Below are 19286 nucleotides of genomic sequence, written 5' to 3'. Positions count from 1 at the left end.
GATTCGCGAAAACTTAAATTCGTGACACAGGTTTCCGGGAGTGCTTTGCTCTTGCATATCGTGCCGCCGTCAATATTCGGGCATATTTCGGCACGTACTAAGACATCCGTTGTTCACGTGGATTGCGGCATTCTATAGGTCTATTCCTTTAGGAACTTAAATTCGCGATTTTGGAGGTGTGCGCGAAAAACGCGAAAAATAATTCCGCGCGAAAATAACCACTTCTACAGTACTAAGATGTCGCTGTTCGATGAATTCGTTTGTGATAACGCATTTGAGAAAATTTTAGCAGTAGACTTTATGTTTATCGACAATAGCCATTCGGTTTTAAGAACATCTGACAACACAACAGTGCGTGTTCACGTAATTATACTGCAAACACTGTTGATAACTTCCCAAAAAGCACAGGTTCTTAAAGTTCGGTGTCTTGGCGGGGTCTTGACCGGCGTACTCGCTGCCCTCTGTTGAAGCAATGCATTCCATCTGGTTTTGTTAGAATATCTGTTGATACTGAGCCTTAAAAAGAAATGCCCACACAAGGGTGTTGCTGTGAGATGTTCTTCGATGGCGGAGAAGTGGAGTGGAAGCGCAAGAACGTCACAGTTTTGTTCCTGGAGGACTTATTTTCGCCGTATTGGCTTCGTGGCAGAATGCATTGGTGTGCAATTTTTCTCGTACTTGGCCAAAACAATGGGTTCTACAGAAAATGCCCATGTCAAACACGAAATGGGAAGTTGTCTCTTACGCTTTGCAATTTTGTGAGCAACTGTGGGTCGCTGCAATGACGTTCCCACGACAAACAAAGTGTTGAGAAGCTCAGTGTGGCCTGCGAAGCGTCTCTAGCGTCTGTATCACCTCAAGGTGATAGCAACGGGCGGTGTTGGCACACTGGCGGGGATGTTGGTTATAGCTTTCGAAGTGTGTGGTTCGATCCGCGGACTGTTTAGTATTTTTTAAATATTATTTTATTTATTTATTTATTTATTTATTTATTTATTTATTTATTTATTATTATTTTTTAGTGGGAGCTATGAGAGTAACGGCAGGGCGAGAGCGTCAGAGTTTTGGCTTAATATCGTGGCTCTATGTCGTACTGCATGCTGTTCGGTCTGATTTAGTTGCGGTAATGCTCTGCGATCGCCTGTGCACTTAATGTGTGAATAGCAAATGAATTTCCATTGCACTCCGACTTGGTTCACCGTTACAGGAATCCTCGTTCTGCACAGTGCCGCGCGTGTTTGTTGCAATGTAGATGATTATCAATCCTCTAACAGGAATTCCGAACTTGTGGCTTAAGCGTCCTTTGTTCCCTGTGAAGGCGCAACTCATCAAATTTTCATTCGAGATCGATGTGACGACGGAACCAATTATGCGGGTCAACTTTGACGTGCTCTAACTGTAAAGGGAATTAAGATGAACAAACTGCCACGCGTGTTTCTTGCAGTGTAAATACATGTCAATCATTTAACATAAATTTCGGACATGTGGCTTAAACTTCCTTTATTTCCTAACTCACCAAAACTTTCGTTCTCAGCATTGTGCAAAGCCGTGATCTCCTTACGGGTTAACTCGTTCTAGGTACCAAAACATATGAATATATTTAAAATACCATGCAAGGTTATTGTCATAAATACAGGGTACGTGACGTAAAACCGGCTAAATTTTATTAAATCCGCTATTGGCTTTTGTTTCGCAAAAGTCGTTGAATATATCTATTCCGGACGAGATCTACTCAATGGTTGTGGTGTATCAGTAAATAGCGCAGCCATTAATTAATTTTCGTAATTAATCTTTGTGATTAGTGAGAATCCGTTGACCGCGTAATTGCAAAGATGGAGAGTACAACCCTGGAGTGTCTACCCCACAAGAACCGAAACCACAGCGCCTTTTTGTGCACTAGTAAAAAATGTGCGAAAATACAAAATAATTGAGCGTTGTGCGGATTTTGCGGCTAATTTCTCCTCTCCCAGTCTCGGTGTCACTCCTTTTCAACTGACATCAGGTTGTTCCTGAAATCATGGAACAGCCCGCTTTCTCCCCAGAAGTAAGCGTGAGGAGAATTAGTGATGCCGTTTCTCAGTCTACGTTATCATAAAGCATGCCGTCTTTGATTTTCTTTCCGTCATTATCTCGTTCGATCTGCTCAACACTGCCCAAGGCAGTTTGCGATTTGATGTGATAAATGTCAGGCGATAAAACTACCAATGTATTATCTCGGAGATAACAAAAATAAAATCACCGATTCTGCTGCTCGAAAAGTGTGTACGTTCTACCAGATTTTAACAAAAGAAAAACAACGATATCTACCAGGACGCTAGGAAGCGGGGGTGCCTCTTGTTTTGATGAACAGCGTGATGTAAGTGTTGTCAAAGGTTAACAGTGAGAGAGCGGCAGGAAAAAGCGGCCGCCGAACGCGCGCAACGCTCGACGATGGTGCATTTTCGCATATTTTTTAAGGGCACAGCAAAGTTCTACTGTTTCGATTCTTGCTGGCTAGACCTCTCAGGGGTGTGCTCTACAAATCTGGAATTGCGCGTTCAACTTGTTTTCAGGAATTGTGAAGGTTCGTTATAAACGTAATCAACGGTTGCACTAATTAGTGATACGCCACCACCGTTGAGTAGGCCCCGTCTGGAATAGATATATTCAACGACTTTTTGGAAAGAAAAGCTAACCACGAATTTAATAAAATTCTGGTCAGTCACAAGTGACGCCCCCAGTGCATATATACTAGTATATCACTCACTCTTGTTTCATCGCAATACAGGTCGTCATTTTCAATTGGAAGCGCTGCGGATTACCCTCGCCATATGAACAGATTTTTACGTGATACTGATATTTCAGTTATTTCCAGAATTACACGACACACCCTCCTCAAGTTGACTTGAACGGCGTACATGCTACCTTTCAATGAAGCTATGCATTTCACCTGGAATATTCGTTGGCCCTGAGCCTTAGAAAGACGTGTCAACACTAGGTACTTCTATGAGAGGTCCCACAATGGTGTACAACTGGAATGAAACGCAAGGGCGTCGTTTCCTTTTTTTTGTTGTTGTTGTTTGTGTGTGTGTGTTTGTGTGTGGTACTAATTTTCGCCGTTTCAAATACATTGGCGTGCCTTCGTGGTTGTATTTCGAGAAATTTGTTTCCCAGAAAGTATTGTCCTCTGCGAAAGCGTTCATGTCAGGCATGAAAGGCGAACCTGTCTTCTACGGTTCTTTTCGTGGCACTGTAGTATGCCCCAGCTTTTTTCATTTGTTTTTCTTCTTTTTTTTCTTTTTTTTTACGCGACCAAAGAAGTAACGGCTACTGGGTATGTGTTCCAAAGCGGTTGCGTCTTCGTCCCTCACGATGACAACGTTCTGGGCTGGTGGTTCAGTGATGCAGGTGTCGATTCTAGTTTCGTGTTCCCTGGTTCAATATAAGGATCATGCGTTTCTTCTTTTCTATGAAGAGAGTTTTGAGCAGTGATGGCCACTAACTACTTCTACAGTAGTTTAACTATAACTACTAACTACTTCGCGATGGAGTAGCTTAACTAGTAGTTCAACTACTTTTCATTGGAGGTAGTTAAAACTATTTCTTTAACTACTGCAATGTATTTTAACTACATCTATAACTACTTATTAACGTTGTCCATCAACACCAAACCCATTCTATAGTTTTCTCGGACACTTAAATATGAACCACAAGCGGTGATAAAAGCGAAGATATAGTACGCATGCACGGCACAATTGCACCTCAGTTCTCATCAACCAAGTAGCTCAAGGTAAAAGTCGGAAGCACCGTCTTGCCGTAAAGCTTGCGGCACAATCGGAAGTAGTTGGCGCCTGCAGTAACCTAACTACTGTAGTTAACTACTCGAAATAATAGTTTAACTAGTAGTTGCCACTACTTTTCTGCAAGTAGTTGATGACTACCTTTTAACTACAATCAGGTAGTTTAACTACATGTAGCTAACTACTAGCCATCAATGGTTTTGAGATTACGGCAAGGCAAGAGCGTCACAATTTTCTTCCTAGATGGCCTGTTGTTAGGCACTATGATATAACATGACTAGTATGTGAAAGGTAGACCACTTTTCATTGCATTCGAATCTACTACATCGTTATAGGAAGTACCTGCTTTGCAGAATATCAAGGTGTTAACATTGCAAAACAACAGCAGACAGAGCATCTTCAACCGCTATCTTTGCAGCAGCAAGGCACGAGGTGTCGAAATTCTTGTTTTTAAATTTTATTTGTTCATCCTTAACAATGTGCTCTTGTTCGCACTCGCAAGGCCTCCCATGCATTTTAATCAAACTGTCATGTCAAGTCATGCACGTCCCACGGAGACTGCGGGTTAAGCATCACAGTGCTTCCGACGGGTTAGAAAACTTGTACTTGCATCCGTGTTTTTATTTACCGCTTCTCGATTATTACAAAGTGTCTTCATATGGGACTGCGAGGACTGTCGTTGCTTGCTAGTCGAAGTCTCTTATTTCACGTAATCAATCACAAGCGCAATATCAGTTTTAGCAGACCGTTCGTAAGGTTATCATAGTTGCCGGTGCCAATTTGTAAGACTCAGAACCTTATCCACTGATTGGTTCAGGCAAGCCACGTTATGAACGGTTTGGTAAAATTGTCTATCATGAAGAAAGAAGGAAGTCACTGAAAAGGTTGGCCAGCTGCAGGGCTCGAACCCACATCTTCTGGATTGCCGGTCCAGGAAATCATTCTAGAGGCGTTTTAGCTTAGCTCAATTGGTAGAGCCCTGGACCGGCAATCCAGAAGATGTGGGTTCGAGTCCTGCAGCTGGCTAACCTTTTCAGTGACTTCCTTCTTTCTTCATTCATTGTTCTTAGGCACTTGAGGTTTTGTATGTGTTTGTCCCTTCTATGTGTTCCAGCCTGGGAACATCAATTTCCATTGTCTATCATGTTCACAATAAAGCGAATTAGACGCCCGCGAAAATTCCAGAAGAATGGCGATTATCTGCGGGAAACATCACGGACGTTTGCGCGACTCTACACTTGGTGCGATGAAAGGAAACTTTGATATGACGTCCGTTGCTCCCTACCATCTTATCACTACAGTTTGCGATTGCACCTTTCTTCCTTTTTCTCGGTTTCTGGGACTTATTTTAGCAGAGTTTACCCAACAGCTCCAAGATAAGGAGAAGGCCCGATGTTACAATTGCGGATGCTGCTGTGAAGTAAATGAAAGAGCGAACGAGAAGAAAGCTCGAGCAGATAGCATAGCTGGACAGGCCTCTAAAGGTGACGTAAGCGCGTAGGCCCGCCGCTATCTATAGCAGGTGTTGGTTTACCAATCACTTTTTGTGTCGAACGTGACCCTGCTGCCACCTATATATGTTCTGAAAATATAAGCACTTTTCTGCTTGTTTGTTTGTTTGTTTATTTTTATTTTTTAGGGGAGGGTTTTGGTAACCGACAAACTCTGGATGGTGGCGGGAAGAGACTATATGATACAGTGATAACGGAGTAACAAGGTGCAAGTAACAAAGTGAACAGCAGTTACTGAATTCGTCTTTGTAGCTTATAGGGCATAATTTTTTGTCATCATAATGTAGGGTAATTTCTCAGGTTTTCCTCCGACGCTGTCACACATATACCGGCAGTTCCCTTAGAAGTCGCCCCAGGACGCACATCTCTCATCGTTGACGGCATCCTCATTCCCCACAGAGAGAACAAAAACAGATATTGACCAGCCTTACGAGTGCCAATCATCCCGTTCCACACGCTACGAGTAGCAACCCAGAATTCTGAGCAGCAGTACAGCAAAGAAAAGCTTGGCAAAAGCTGTCAGAGCTGATTCATCACGTTTTCATTCTGCGTTAGGCAATCGCTGCTGATATCCAAGCTCCGCGCACGATATCTGATGTACAAATTCCCTTTCTCGTCTGCCCACGCCTCTTTCCATCTTCCTTCCTCCTCACCTCGTACTTTTCTTTCAAGTTGGCTTTCTTACATGTTCGTCTGCTATGAGGCAGAACCTGCATCAAAGGAGGTGTCCCTGATTTCTGGTCATGAGGAAATAACTTCCTTCCGGGAATGCGCACTAGATATCACTAATGCTGAAAAACTGCTGACGGCACCGTGCCCGAAGACTTCCACTTTTGCTCCGCAGCCGGACCGCAAAAATACAGCTGTTGCGTACGCGTGGTAAATGAACGTTTACATGCGACTAGGGCTGAGGGGATCCAGGGCACCTTGGCGGTGAAAGTGTGGCTTTCGCGAGATTGTTGCTTTACTTGGTCTCCAGGCAAAAACAGTACTTTTTGTGTAACTGCAGTTGAACATGCTTTGCGCACCATGGATCTGTACCCTTATGCAAAGCAGCCTACCTAGTTTCAAGCAAAGTACTTAAATAGAACCGTATTTGGCGAAGTCGTGCTTCTGAGGGCAACATAAAGGGAAAGAAAAGAAAAGGGTATATCCTATAGTTCTGTGCATTCTAGCACACAGGTTGAGCCGCGAAAAGGGTGGAGATTACAACTTCATTTCAGACTGCTGATATCCAAAAGTCCAAAAGTCTACAACAACAACAACACTTTATTTTGATGATGATGAGCGGGGTGTTTCATCTGAACATGCTGCTCTACCCCATTTCTCATTCAAAGTCACACTCAATGTTACCATTTTGTGTACGTGTTGTCGATAAGCAGTAATCAGCTGGCACATCACATTGTATCCAACCTTGTGAAAAAAGTCTAGGCGCAGCTGTATTGGCGAAGGTAACCTAGAGTCGACTTATGTTACCAATTAATCGATAAGACATGATTACGATACATGGCTGCGGGCACGCGAGAGGGTGGGGCAGCCGGGGATAGCGCCCCGGGGCTCGGGCCACTTCAGGGGTCCGCACGACCCAAGGGCTGTCGTAATCATATAAAGAAGAAATACTTGGACTGTGTTAGCGAGACGTGAGGAGGGGGCCCGGACATGACCCATCCATGGGACCCGTAATTTCTCTGCGGGAGTGCCTGAGGGCGAACATTTGCGAAGGTTTCAAATTTTTTTCATGTGTGAATGATAACAAAAAATACTGACGTCCACCTTGGGCGTGTAGTGAAATGATATCTCCTGAACATATCACAAATAGTACACCTCTACACACTGTGGGAGAGGGGATATGTTTAATGCAAATAAAAAAACCACTGATTTGTAGTAGAAAGGGACAATTTTAAATGTGCAGTGGGGGCACTACTAGCTTCTCAAACGCAACCCACGTGGACAATATTTTTTGTGCAAGTTCCGTTTTGCATTTGGTGGGTGCATGGGCGAAGGTTCGGAACTGAAATGCCTTGAAATATGTGTCTCTTCTGTGCATTTTTGCATCAGTACTGTAAACTGACGCATGTTCCTAGAAATCTGTTACTCTCATTGTGAAAAAAAAAAAAAAAAAACGAAAGAGAAGGAGAACGAAAGAACGTGCCACAGCGACTCCCTGTCCGATTTCATATTCACTACCACAGGAAGTATTACGTTACGCAAAGAAAGCATATCTCTGGCGACGTCAAAGTTCTCTCTTGCGTCCTTCCGTAGCGTGTACTCCTGGTTGGCGCTAAAATGCATTGCGATCAATATCCGTGTCTGCCAAAACTTTCTGTGTTTAACACTTTGTTTCTGCGATGTAGATTGGAATCTCTTTGCGATGACGGCAGCACCTCTTTGAACTTCAGGAGATCAGAACAAGGGCAAAATTGACGAAGGAGCCGCGAGGACGGCGCCGTTTCTTCGTCCATATCATCCTTCTTCTGAACTCATCAAACTCAAGAAAATGCTACCGTCGACGCAATTACACCGGCTATCTTGTATGCTGATACCATGTTCTGCGGAATATTTTTGTAGTGCGCATCAGTAAAAATTCACTCCAAGACTGCATTATTGTCGCACAACTCGGTTAACTGCAGTTACGAAAAAAATATGTGTGTGCGGAACAACACCTGCTTGCTGTGCTGATATGTGTTCAAGCCTTATGTGTGAACTATGATTGAACATAAAATTACCCCTGTTATGCGCATAGCACATTTGGTCCTGACTTTGACAACATTATTCCGTGTTACGTCACCAACATTATTTCTCACGCGTGAAAGGAACGTCACCAGGTCCCTATGTCGCTTAACCACGTGTATCCTGCCATAAAGCAAATGGTTTCGAATCCTCTACATTGTTCGTTATCATCCTACTACATTGTTCGTTAGCTGAATGTGCTTGTACACGAGTAGATCATGAGAACAATACGTAGCACAACTTGTCGCCGGCGGCATCCTACCTTATAGCTGAGCCATCCGTACTGTGTGCCATCCGAATTATTTCAGACGTTCTTCTCCTCCAACAGTATCATCTTCAAAAACAAAAGAAATCATTTACATTTGATATATTAACTGTTGCCTGTTCATTGTTGCCTATGGATACTTTACTGATATAGGCTAAACCCCTCGCGGTAGTAGCTAATAAGCCAGCTCTCCAGTGATGGTGGTTAACTGCATCAGGCCTTTGTGGTTTTACTCTGGTACGGAACCGGCATGGTTACATCCTCTTGTGATCATAATGATGTCGTTGCGCGCCCCAGGATTGGATGACAAGTTTTTGAAATAGCAGACAGCTATAGCATGACTCTCGCGGGCAGTCGGTCACCTGTAAACAGGGTCGCAGCGTCTCCGCGTCTCGCCGATGTCGGTTGACCAGATCGAGCAAAGCGCAAGTTTATTCGCGGGTTTCTTCGTTAGTTATAGCGACTCTGCCTATGTACTGCTTCCCGATACATGTATCATCCTACGGACAGTCTAGCCGGTTCGGAACTGGAATGCTGTGGTGAGCTGACGCCTGATGAACACTTTCGAACACTGTCGCATTTTGAAATGCAGAGACAAAGAAGACAGGATTTGGAATGACCCAAGTATTTTTCGTGACGGTGTAAGCTTCGGTGCACTGCGAGCACGAAAAGAAGATGCTCATTTGTGAAATCGCACGCACTCGTGGGCCTTGCTCGCTTCCAGAAGTAGACTGTGTATGTGTTTTGCAAGTTCGAACTTGGTTTGGTTGCAGTCTACTCAACAAACCAAACGTCCTGTACGCACGGTGAATATATGAGTCAAACTTTTGAGTCAATGCGTTGCATCAAATAAATGTGTATTTCGCCTGTCAAAAGTGTGCCCTATAGCTATTTTGGAATAACGCGCGCCAGGCATGAAAACCAGTAGAAGTCGATGGTAGCCAGGACTGGCCGAACGGCGAGCCAAACAGAGAGGCTCCTGATTGGCTGGCTGCTAGGCATCACGACGCATTTTCATTGGCCGCATGCCCAGTGTTGCCTGAATTGTCTCAAACTATGGGCTCTATGGGGAGCTGTTGGCGCCTGACCAGGCTCCATATAGGACCAATATGGGCTGCCCATATTGGCAAGCCCATTTTGCCCATATTGCGCAAATATTTCCGTGATAATGCCAACGGTGAGTCCACGTAATAATAAAGCATTATCCGGTATAATATCTACCACTGATATTACTTCTGTCTTCGTTTTCCTTTTTGATTTCTACAGATCTTATTGATCCACGTTGCATCGCGTTGCAAAAACAACACTGCATCTCCCTAAAAACGAAGAATAGGTGCTGGGCCCGTCGTCCTGAAGGACCCAGGTAGTCGCATTGCCTCTGTAGGATGGGACAAACGAAAGCTTGCCCATATCACATTTCAAAAATAGTGCTGCCCTCGCCCTAAAAACGAAGAGCAGGATCAACTAGTGCTAGGCAGGCAGTCCTACGGAACTGCCAATGCCAAACATCCCTCAAAAGCCTTCATTGGGTTCAGTCCCACAGAACTGACATTTGAAGATAAAATGTTCCCGGAAACATTCGCGCATTCGGCATCCGGCGCATTCAAAGACACGGCCCACAGTCAGACCGCGTTATCCAGGGGCCTTTCTCCAAAATGTGAAGGACCAGCTCACTTTCGCCTCCCTCCACCGCGTACGCGGAGTTGAAGGAACTTGACCTGCCGCTTCCGTTGTCATTATAGAGAAGCCAGCGACATTTTAGCTCGAACGAGATGTCCGATCCGAGTGTCGCGCATGCGCATTAGACGCGTGATTTTACTCAAACGACCAGGCTCTCAGTCGGTTCCACCGATTGGCATCGCGAAGCAAGATGACGGCTGTTTGCAGCAAGTGGAAAGTTGAGTTGGAGTGCATGTTACAGCGGGATTCACAGATGTGTTGACTGTTTTGAACAATGCGTATCATCTGCGGGAAGTTGCTGGACCTTTACTAGTTTGAACCGCACCGGCTTTCAACAAACATAACAAAATACAGTTAACGTTTCGGGTCCCATTCGGGTCCCATCATCAGAATGACGCTGTCCTGGTCGTCACCGGGTATTTACGTAGAAGAGGAGCGTAGCATTCTGGGAGGGGGCCTGGTTGTCGATTGATAGCTTCTTTTGTTTTCTTTATGTGCCATGACTCCAGCTGTCTCCTCACCCCCCATTTGTTCTTTTTCGCCAGAATGCATGGGTTGTCAAGGTCTAACACGTGTCCTGTTTTGCGCGCGTGTTCACACAGTTCTGTTGGGTTTGTTGCTGATTTCTCGATATCTTTCTTGTGTTCCTTCATTCTTGTTCGTGTCTTCCTTCCTGTTTCTCCGATGTACACGGCAGGGCAATCTTGACAAGATACCTTGTATACAACGCCTCGTTCTTCTTCCGGTGGTGTTCTGTCCTTGGGGTGGCTTAGTACGTTCCTCAGTGTTGTCGTGGGCTTAAATGCAGTTTTAATGTTCACCTGGGAGAGCACCCGTCTAATTGGTTCTGACGTTCTGACACACCCTTCAGGTAGGGGATGGTAACGTACATGGGTCTTTCTTGACTACTTTCCGCCTGTTCCGGGCGTGTACTCATCATTCGGTGGTATGTATCACAGATAAATTGCTCGGGGTATGCCCTTCTTCGTAGATCCGCTTTGGCCTTTGTTATTTCTTCATGTCTTGTCTGATGATCTGAAGGGATCTTCATGGCACGTGAAAGCAGGGAACGAACAACCGATCGCTTGTGTTCAAGAGGGTGCCCCGAACCATAATGCAGGACCTGACCTGTGTCGCACGGTTTTCTGTAAACCGAGGTCTTCAAGTTTCCGCACGGGTCTCTTTGCACGAGGACATCCAAAAAGGCGATCTTTTTCTCTTTCTCCTCCTCGAATGAATTGTCCTCGATGAATTGTCCTGCGTCCTCTAAGGCCTTGTCTCAAGACAAGGCCTTAGAGGACGCAGGACAATTCATCACCTTTTACAGACGTTATGTTGACGACACATTTGTGATTATTAAGAAGAATTTCACCAACACATTCTTTGACAAGCTGAACAGCATTCATCCTAACATCCAGTTCACGTGCGAGGAGGAGAAAGAGAAAAAGATCGCCTTTTTGGATGTCCTCGTGCAAAGAGACCCGTGCGGAAACTTGAAGACCTCGGTTTACAGAAAACCGTGCGACACAGGTCAGGTCCTGCATTATGGTTCGGGGCACCCTCTTGAACACAAGCGATCGGTTGTTCGTCCCCTGCTTTCACGTGCCATGAAGATCCCTTCAGATCATCAGACAAGCCATGGAGAAATAACAAAGGCCAAAGCGGATCTACGAAGAAGGGCATACCCCGAGCAATTTATCTGTGATACATACCACCGAATGATGAATACACGCCCGGAACAGGCGGAAAGTAGTCAAGAAAGACCCATGTACGTTACCATCCCCTACCTGAAGGGTGTGTCAGAACCAATTAGACGGGTGCTCTCCCAGGTGAACATTAAAACTGCATTTAAGCCCACGACAACACTGAGGAACGTACTAAGCCACCCCATGGACAGAACACCACCGGAAGAAGAACGAGGCGTTGTATACAAGGTATCTTGTCAAGATTGCCCTGCCGTGTACATCGGAGAAACAGGAAGGAAGACACGAACAAGAATGAAGGAACACAAGAAAGATATCGAGAAATCAGCAACAAACCCAACAGAACTGTGTGAACACGCGCGCAAAACAGGACACGTGTTAGACCTTGACAACCCATGCATTCTGGCGAAAAAGAACAAATGGGGGGTGAGGAGACAGCTGGAGTCATGGCACATAAAGAAAACAAAAGAAGCTATCAATCGACAACCAGGCCCCCTCCCAGAATGCTACGCTCCTCCTCTACGTAAATACCCGGTGACGACCAGGACAGCGTCATTCTGATGATGGGACCCGAATGGGACCCGAAACGTTAACTGTATTTTGTTATGTTTGTTGAAAGCCGGTGCGGTTCAAACTAGTAAAGATGTCTACTCCCGGCAATTGGACTATATTCAGAAGTTGCTGGATGTAACGACGTATTGAGTTCGGCATTTCACACGCTTCAACGTTCAATCTTGCCGTGCTGCTTGGGCATACCAACTTGGGTACGTACCATCTTATGCATTTTCAGTCAATATGGGGTGTACACGGGCAATACGGGGCCCATATTGCCGACACTTCCCCATTTTGGTTGAAACTTGGCAATACGGGACCCATATCGCCAACTTTTAGCCAATATGGTGTAAATCCCTGCGAAAATGTCCCATATTGGACCCGTTTCGCCAATGTCCAGCCAATATGGGTCCAATATTGTGTGCTGCTTGGGGAGCTGGTACAGCTTGGGACAAAAGTTATTTAATTATTTTTTTTCTTTGCGGAATAGCAAGCCGACGTCCCGTTTGGCTGACCTTTCCCCTCGTTTTTTCCTTTAGTGTAATAAATGTATCCCCCCCCCCCCACCGTGCAGATTCGTCATGTCATATTCAAGTGTTGTTGACCAGCGATGTCGTTCCTCCTACAGTGATACCGGCACATTTGTTGCATTGTCTTTCACGTGTGCATTGACAGTTGTCAGGGCATGTAACACCCAGAACACAAGCGCAGAGGGTAATGTCACGACCTGCGAAGAGACACGAAGGAGTCGCCACAACGATGCCACGGTAACGTGGTGCTAATAATTCAAAAAATTCGTTACGTTCAAGCTTGTGCCCTTCCGGTGCAGCTTCACTCACGACAAAGGCACCTTAAATAGAAAGGTAAATATTGAGTATCTCATGCTCTGGACTCCATAATGTAAAGCCTTCGTCTGGGCACACAGACAATACGGTACACACGACTCAAAATACTCTACTCTGGATTCACTCTACTACATCGTCGATTAAACCGTGTGAGCCACCCGTAAAGGGTTTATTATATTTTATCAGGACAGCAATTTTGAGTCTCTTGGTCTTGCAACGCGTGCTTTTGCTTTCCATAGTTTGTTACGTGTCCTGGACACCTGTTTACGTCAAAATATAATGCTTCTGACGCGTTACGGACGGCAGTATGTCTCAGAAGGTGACAGGGAAACCCTTCGTGAAGGAAACCTTATAACCGGCTCAATAGAGGGTTTTAGTACATCGTACGCTACCGCCTTTGCGTACGCAAGGAATAGTGTTGATGGTTCTGTGCACGCCCATAACAAAAAGGGAGCTTTGCGCAGTGCGCACAACCACCACGCCATCGCTTACGCACCTAAAGGCGATAGTGTACGATGCACTAAAACTCACTAATTGTTCACCGATCCTAAACAGACCTTAATCGTTCACAAGCGGAAAATGGGGCGATCTGGTAATCTGGTGAAATACAAGGAGAGAAAGACTTCAGTTCGGTAGTCGCCGGTATTCTGAACAGTCTGTTTTTATACTAGACGTAGGACATCGTCTTATACGGCTTACTACAAGAGATGTCCGTTGGAAATGACGGCGCCCCCGAATGTGGAGCTTTTTGTTTGATCAGATATTCACACAATTTCCTGTTATTTCCTACTATTGTTACCGAAGTGGAGGGCGAAGACAACTGCGAAGCATAGAGGCGTCATAGTGTCCACGGAGAGGTATTCAGACGTTGAAACTTTCGTGGGAAGAGAAACAAGAGTTTATTTGTCAGAAGTCATCAGAAACAGTTTTAGTAAAACATTCCTCATTTAGTAAAACAAAACCTCATTTCCTCGGTTTGCTAAGGCTCCTGAAACACGGGCAACCTAAGGGCCTTTCAAGGAAATGACACCCTTCCGAACGGCGTTTGGGTCATTCCACATGAAGCGATCCAATCGGGTGGCTCGACCCCCGCGGATATCGCTGATTTTCAGATCCCTTGTTCCAATACTTGAGAAATCAACACCCAAGAAATATTTTCGCGGAATTCGGCGGCATTTTTTTCGCTACGTGCCGCTAAAGGTCGGGAATTGCGTCAAAAACGAGGTGCGTTTGATTGCTTCTCCAGAGAAAACGACAAGATGTTTTTCAGGTTCGTAAACGATAAAGTGACCCAAAAGGATGTGTCTTTCACCCACATCCGAGAAAGCTTGTTTTGATGTGGCTTTCAGGACGTAATCCAGAGACAAAAATGCGCGTTTTCGGTGAATGTTTGACATTTTCTGCTGACTCACTGCCTACGAACTGAAGCTTGAAATTTGGTAGCCATGGAGTTGGTGACTCGACCAATCAACGAAAAAAAAAAGTATTGCTTAGGTACCAAATGAGACCCGGATATAATTAGGCAAATATGCCGAATTTTCAGAAATCGGCATAATACAACAAAAAATAAACAAATGTGGCCAACGCGATACGAACAATCTGTCAAAGCGAAAGTGAAGATAAATGTGTCATCTAAAACATAACTAAAAATCTAAAGGGTACTTTTTGTTATTTTTCAGCAAATAATTTTTGAATGAAGCACAGTTGGGCGATTTCATTCAGATTCAGGCAGGGCCCTAACCTTTGGGTCTCCGACTTTTTCCGTTATTTTTTATGAGATAGCCCCACCTGTGGCATGAACACTGGCGTTGGTCCCAGGTTCCGAGACGACGTGGTAGGCGAGATATAAAATCAAGAGCGTCAGAGGTGAAAACAACGGCTGTGCTCCGAAGCGATTTGTGCCCACTTTGAAGCAATCTACTCCGGCGTCTGTAACTACCACAGCCTCCAGTCTTCCGCAACCTATTCATCATGTCATTGGCTCTGGGGCTGATTAATAATTATTGTCTCCGACGAGCGAAACCTTTTGTAAAAAATCCTAGAAAAGCCATCCCTACCGAATTTTACGCATTTTTTGTACCCATATGCCTGCGTTCGTGATTTTAGCAAAACAATGAGCTACAAGTTAAACGAAAGCCTAATTTTCGCTCTGTTCAACGATGTGCAGCACAATTCTCTATCCTGTTTCGTTTCGATAAAATTTGCGCCGCAGGTGTCAGAGGTACGAAATTTTTGTCAAAGTTCGCGAGGCGCGTGCGTAAAAAGGCCATGATGGATTTGTAAAAAAAAAATTCTGGTTCACGACGAATGCCTTAGGTTTCTTTTGACATACAATTCATGGTTGCTAAAAGCTTGGTGACCGAGTTACAGCGCTCACAAACTGCCATACTTCGCCACGCCCGACGGACTTGCGTACATCGCCGTCACTTGCTGTTTTCAAGCATGTGTACTCACCACAAGTTTATAAATGCTGGTGCATGAGTCACAATACACGTACCAGTTCATAACGAATATATATTCGCTTCAGAAGCATTCCACTTTGCAGAAAAATGAAGGAAAACCGGTAAAGAGAGGAACAAGGAATGGCAATGAGATCAACAAGCGCTTCATTTTCCATATTTTATTCAAAGAGAACAGTGCCTTAAAGGTGCATTAAAGCGTGGTCGTCACTTCACGCATTGTTTTCCCAAGGGAAACATCCTCGTGTGCACTCCTGTCAGCTTTGTACCAAACATGACATGAAGGAAGGCCGGGTACTGGCCGCACCGACGACCATTCGGTCTGTTTCGATTCCCTGAATGCTGCCACTTCATCTCAAGGCAGGTGCAAGATATGCGTTGCGTGCCCTCGTTCTGTCAGCACCGAAACGAAGTCCTGAGCCGACCGAATTGCCTGCGTTGCTTGAGACCGCATGTTGTACACACTTGCTGCGTGTTTAAGCGAGCCCCCTAGTCCATCACAGGCATTCTTCTCATGTCCACTCGCTGAAAATATCCAGTGTGTCAGCAGAGTGTTACGGCGCATCTCGTGTAACTGACACCTGTTTTTGAAATGCGCCGCTGCACCGTCCGACACATAGACGACGTGTGAGAACACCGGCAGTATGTCATCAAGGGTGTCCAACATTGTCTTCAACGCAAAAAGCGCGTGCGCTGTATCATGGCGCAGGTCATCGCTTACCGTTGCCAGGCTAACGGTGTAAGATTTTGCCGGTGTAAGATTTTGCCGTTGCAACGCACGTGAAAAGCGATACTTGGCTTCTCTGCCAATAGTGGCTCTGGACTTCATAAGGCAAATTAATCGTCCAGTTCTCCTCAAAATCGAAGTGAAGGACAGTGTGTCGAAGCCTCAGGAAAGATTTCTCATTCCAAATGGCCTTGCTCTGAATGTTGCGAATGTGGTCGTGCTTTATAAAGAGTGCAACCCCCTTGCGGAGCTCCTTGACGAATGCGCGACCGCTCATCGTTTTTCTTATGAGGTCGCCGGACTCCCACAACGCGAGAACAACTTCATCTTCAGCACTTATTTGTAAAGTCTTCACTGTTAACTTTTTAGCTCCGGCGCATGCTTGGCACTCCTGGAACATCCATGCTTCACTTGGTGGGTCACATAAACACATTAGTTTAATGCTGTCTTTACACAGATCACGTGCAGAGATTGTGTTCACGGCAATAACGACAAGTTCGAAGTTGGCACAGTACGTGCAGACACACTGAAACTGATGGGGTGTCACTCGAACCCATTTCGGCCGAAGTGTGTAAAACTTCGTGAATCCTAGCTTTATATCCGGGTGGTCGTTTTTGAACATGTGGTACGTTTCTCTTATGGATCTCATCATGAATCGCTTCACAACTGCTTGCTTTTCCCCGTTCTGCCGTATGTGAATGACATCTTTCTTATTCGAGCTTCCTTAAAGGTTGTGCTGCGTGCATCCCAAGAAAAAAAAAATCTGACACTACGAGCCCGCATACGTGCTCTATTCACCCCATTTGACTTGTTCGTTTCTTTCCCTCCTTTCTTTATTTTATATTGTTTGCAAAGTGGATTTGCTTCTGAAGTGAATATATATTCGTTATGAACTGGTAGGTGTATTGTGGCTCATGCACCAGCTTTTATAAACTTGGGGTGGATGCACATGCTTGAAAACTGCAAGTGACTTCGAAGTACGCCGGTCCGTCGTGCGTGGCGAAGTATGGCAGTTTATGAGCGCTGTAACTCAGTCACCAAGCTTTTAGCAACCATGAATTGTATGTCAAAAGAAAGCTAAGGCATTCGTCGTGAACCAGAATTTTTTTTTTTACAAATCCATCATGGCCTTTTTACGCACGCGCCTCGCGAACTTTGACAAAATTTTCGTACCTCTGACAGCTGCGGCGCAAATTTTATCGAAACGAAACAGGATAGGGAATTGTGCTGCACATCGTTGAACAGAGCGAAAATTAGGCTTTCGTTTAACTTGTAGCTCATTGTTTTGCTAAAATCACGAACGCAGATATATGGGAACAAAAAGTGCGTAAAATTCGGTAGGGATGGCTTTTCTATGATTTTTTACAAAAGGTTTCGCTCGTCGGAGACAAGAATTATTAATCAGCCCCAGAGCCTATGACATGGTGAATAGGTTGCGGAAGACTGGAGGCTGTGGTCGTTACAGACGCCGGATTAGATGGCTTCAAAGTGGGCAGAAATCGCTTCGGAGCACAGCCGTTGCTTTCACCCCTGACGCTCTTGATTTTATATCTCGCCTACCACGTCGTCTCGGAACCTGGGACCAACGCCAGTGTTCATGCCACAGGTGGGGCTATCCCATAAAAAATGACGGAAAAAATCGGAGACCCAAAGGTTAGGGCCCTGCCTGAATCTGAATGAAATCGCCCAGTTACGACAAGGGGCGTATAGGGCGAAGTTGCGTGCCCTTATGTGACTGGGATGAATAAACACACAACTTTATAAAAAAAACAGAAAAAGTGATAAATTCTGTTTACTACAGTAGTGTAATAGAAGCAATTCGTTCTCTTTAAAGCAACGTGCAAGCAAATTTTCTTCATCTTCCTTTTACGTAATTTTCGCCCTCTCACAGGGAAGGCACCTTCCCTTCGACGGTACATGTAAAGACTGACATTTTTCATTACCGTAACATTATTTTGTTGCATTATTCGTATTAGAAGTGTGAACAATTGAACTCGCGCACTTTAGCCCAAAGAAAAAAGCACGACGCCAGTCCGCCGCATGATTCAGAAGAACACCAAACTGTTTATGTGATCCAATATCAGGTATCGTATGTACATCCTCGAAAGAAGAGCACCCGTTGAAAAATAAAGATGCTCCCAAGCAGTCGTCTGTTTTGAGCTAGACAAGTGAGAGAGAATTGTCTACAGAATTGTTTCATGCGTGGTCCGTGAATACCTGGTACCCAAACACACACGCCTGCGTGGCCTTCAGTGTCGCGACGCTTCCGGCTTTAGTGGCCTGTGAGGAATGCCGCAACCTCCGAAAGTTTGCGGCGACTGACATGGGCAATCATCCTCACTAGCCACCCTGACCAGTCATCTTACCCGAAGCTTACGGTTGGCGTTTGTTTACTCACCTTCTGGAGCTCTCGGCTCCGACCATGGATGCACCATCTACATCGACCAATGTGAGTGACAGTACGCTCTGCTCTTTTGGCCCAAAGGGTTGCAACAAATATGTTCGTACCCCTTCCGTCACGAAGTTCAGCGAGTTGAGTCAAGAGGAACAGTCACTGATTTCTGCTCGAGCTAAGCGCACCGCTGCTTCAATCATTGGCATTTGCAAGGACCATCATTTGCTATACACACGAAAATACAGCCAAAAGCTTGCTTCAAGGTGTTGTGTCGACCCGTTCAGCAAACACAAGAAGAATGTGCGCGGGACGAAAATAATATCTTCCACACTGTCGAAGCATGCACTGTCGCTCCAGCTGACTCCGGGCGATCGGTTGTGTCCTAAGTGTTACATAGAGTGTGTGAAATATCATGACGAGGACACTTCAAGTGAGGCGGAACCTGCGGCCAGTCCGGTACAGATATCGAGCAACATCGATCAAGATCTGCAGACGCTCAACGAGTCCCTGGGACTCCTTGGCGAAACACCAGTGACGCGAAAAAGAGCCCTGGATCAACGAAAAGGCTATGCACAAGCCAAACTGCGCAAAATAGAATCAAAAGCCAGGAAGGCATTGGAAACATCATTGGGGGTTGGGA

Source organism: Ornithodoros turicata, chromosome 2, assembly GCF_037126465.1.
Source record: "Ornithodoros turicata isolate Travis chromosome 2, ASM3712646v1, whole genome shotgun sequence".
Taxonomy (NCBI): Eukaryota; Metazoa; Arthropoda; class Arachnida; order Ixodida; family Argasidae; genus Ornithodoros; species Ornithodoros turicata.
The sequence above is the reverse complement of the archived record's forward strand: the minus strand, read 5'-3'. Positions refer to the sequence as shown.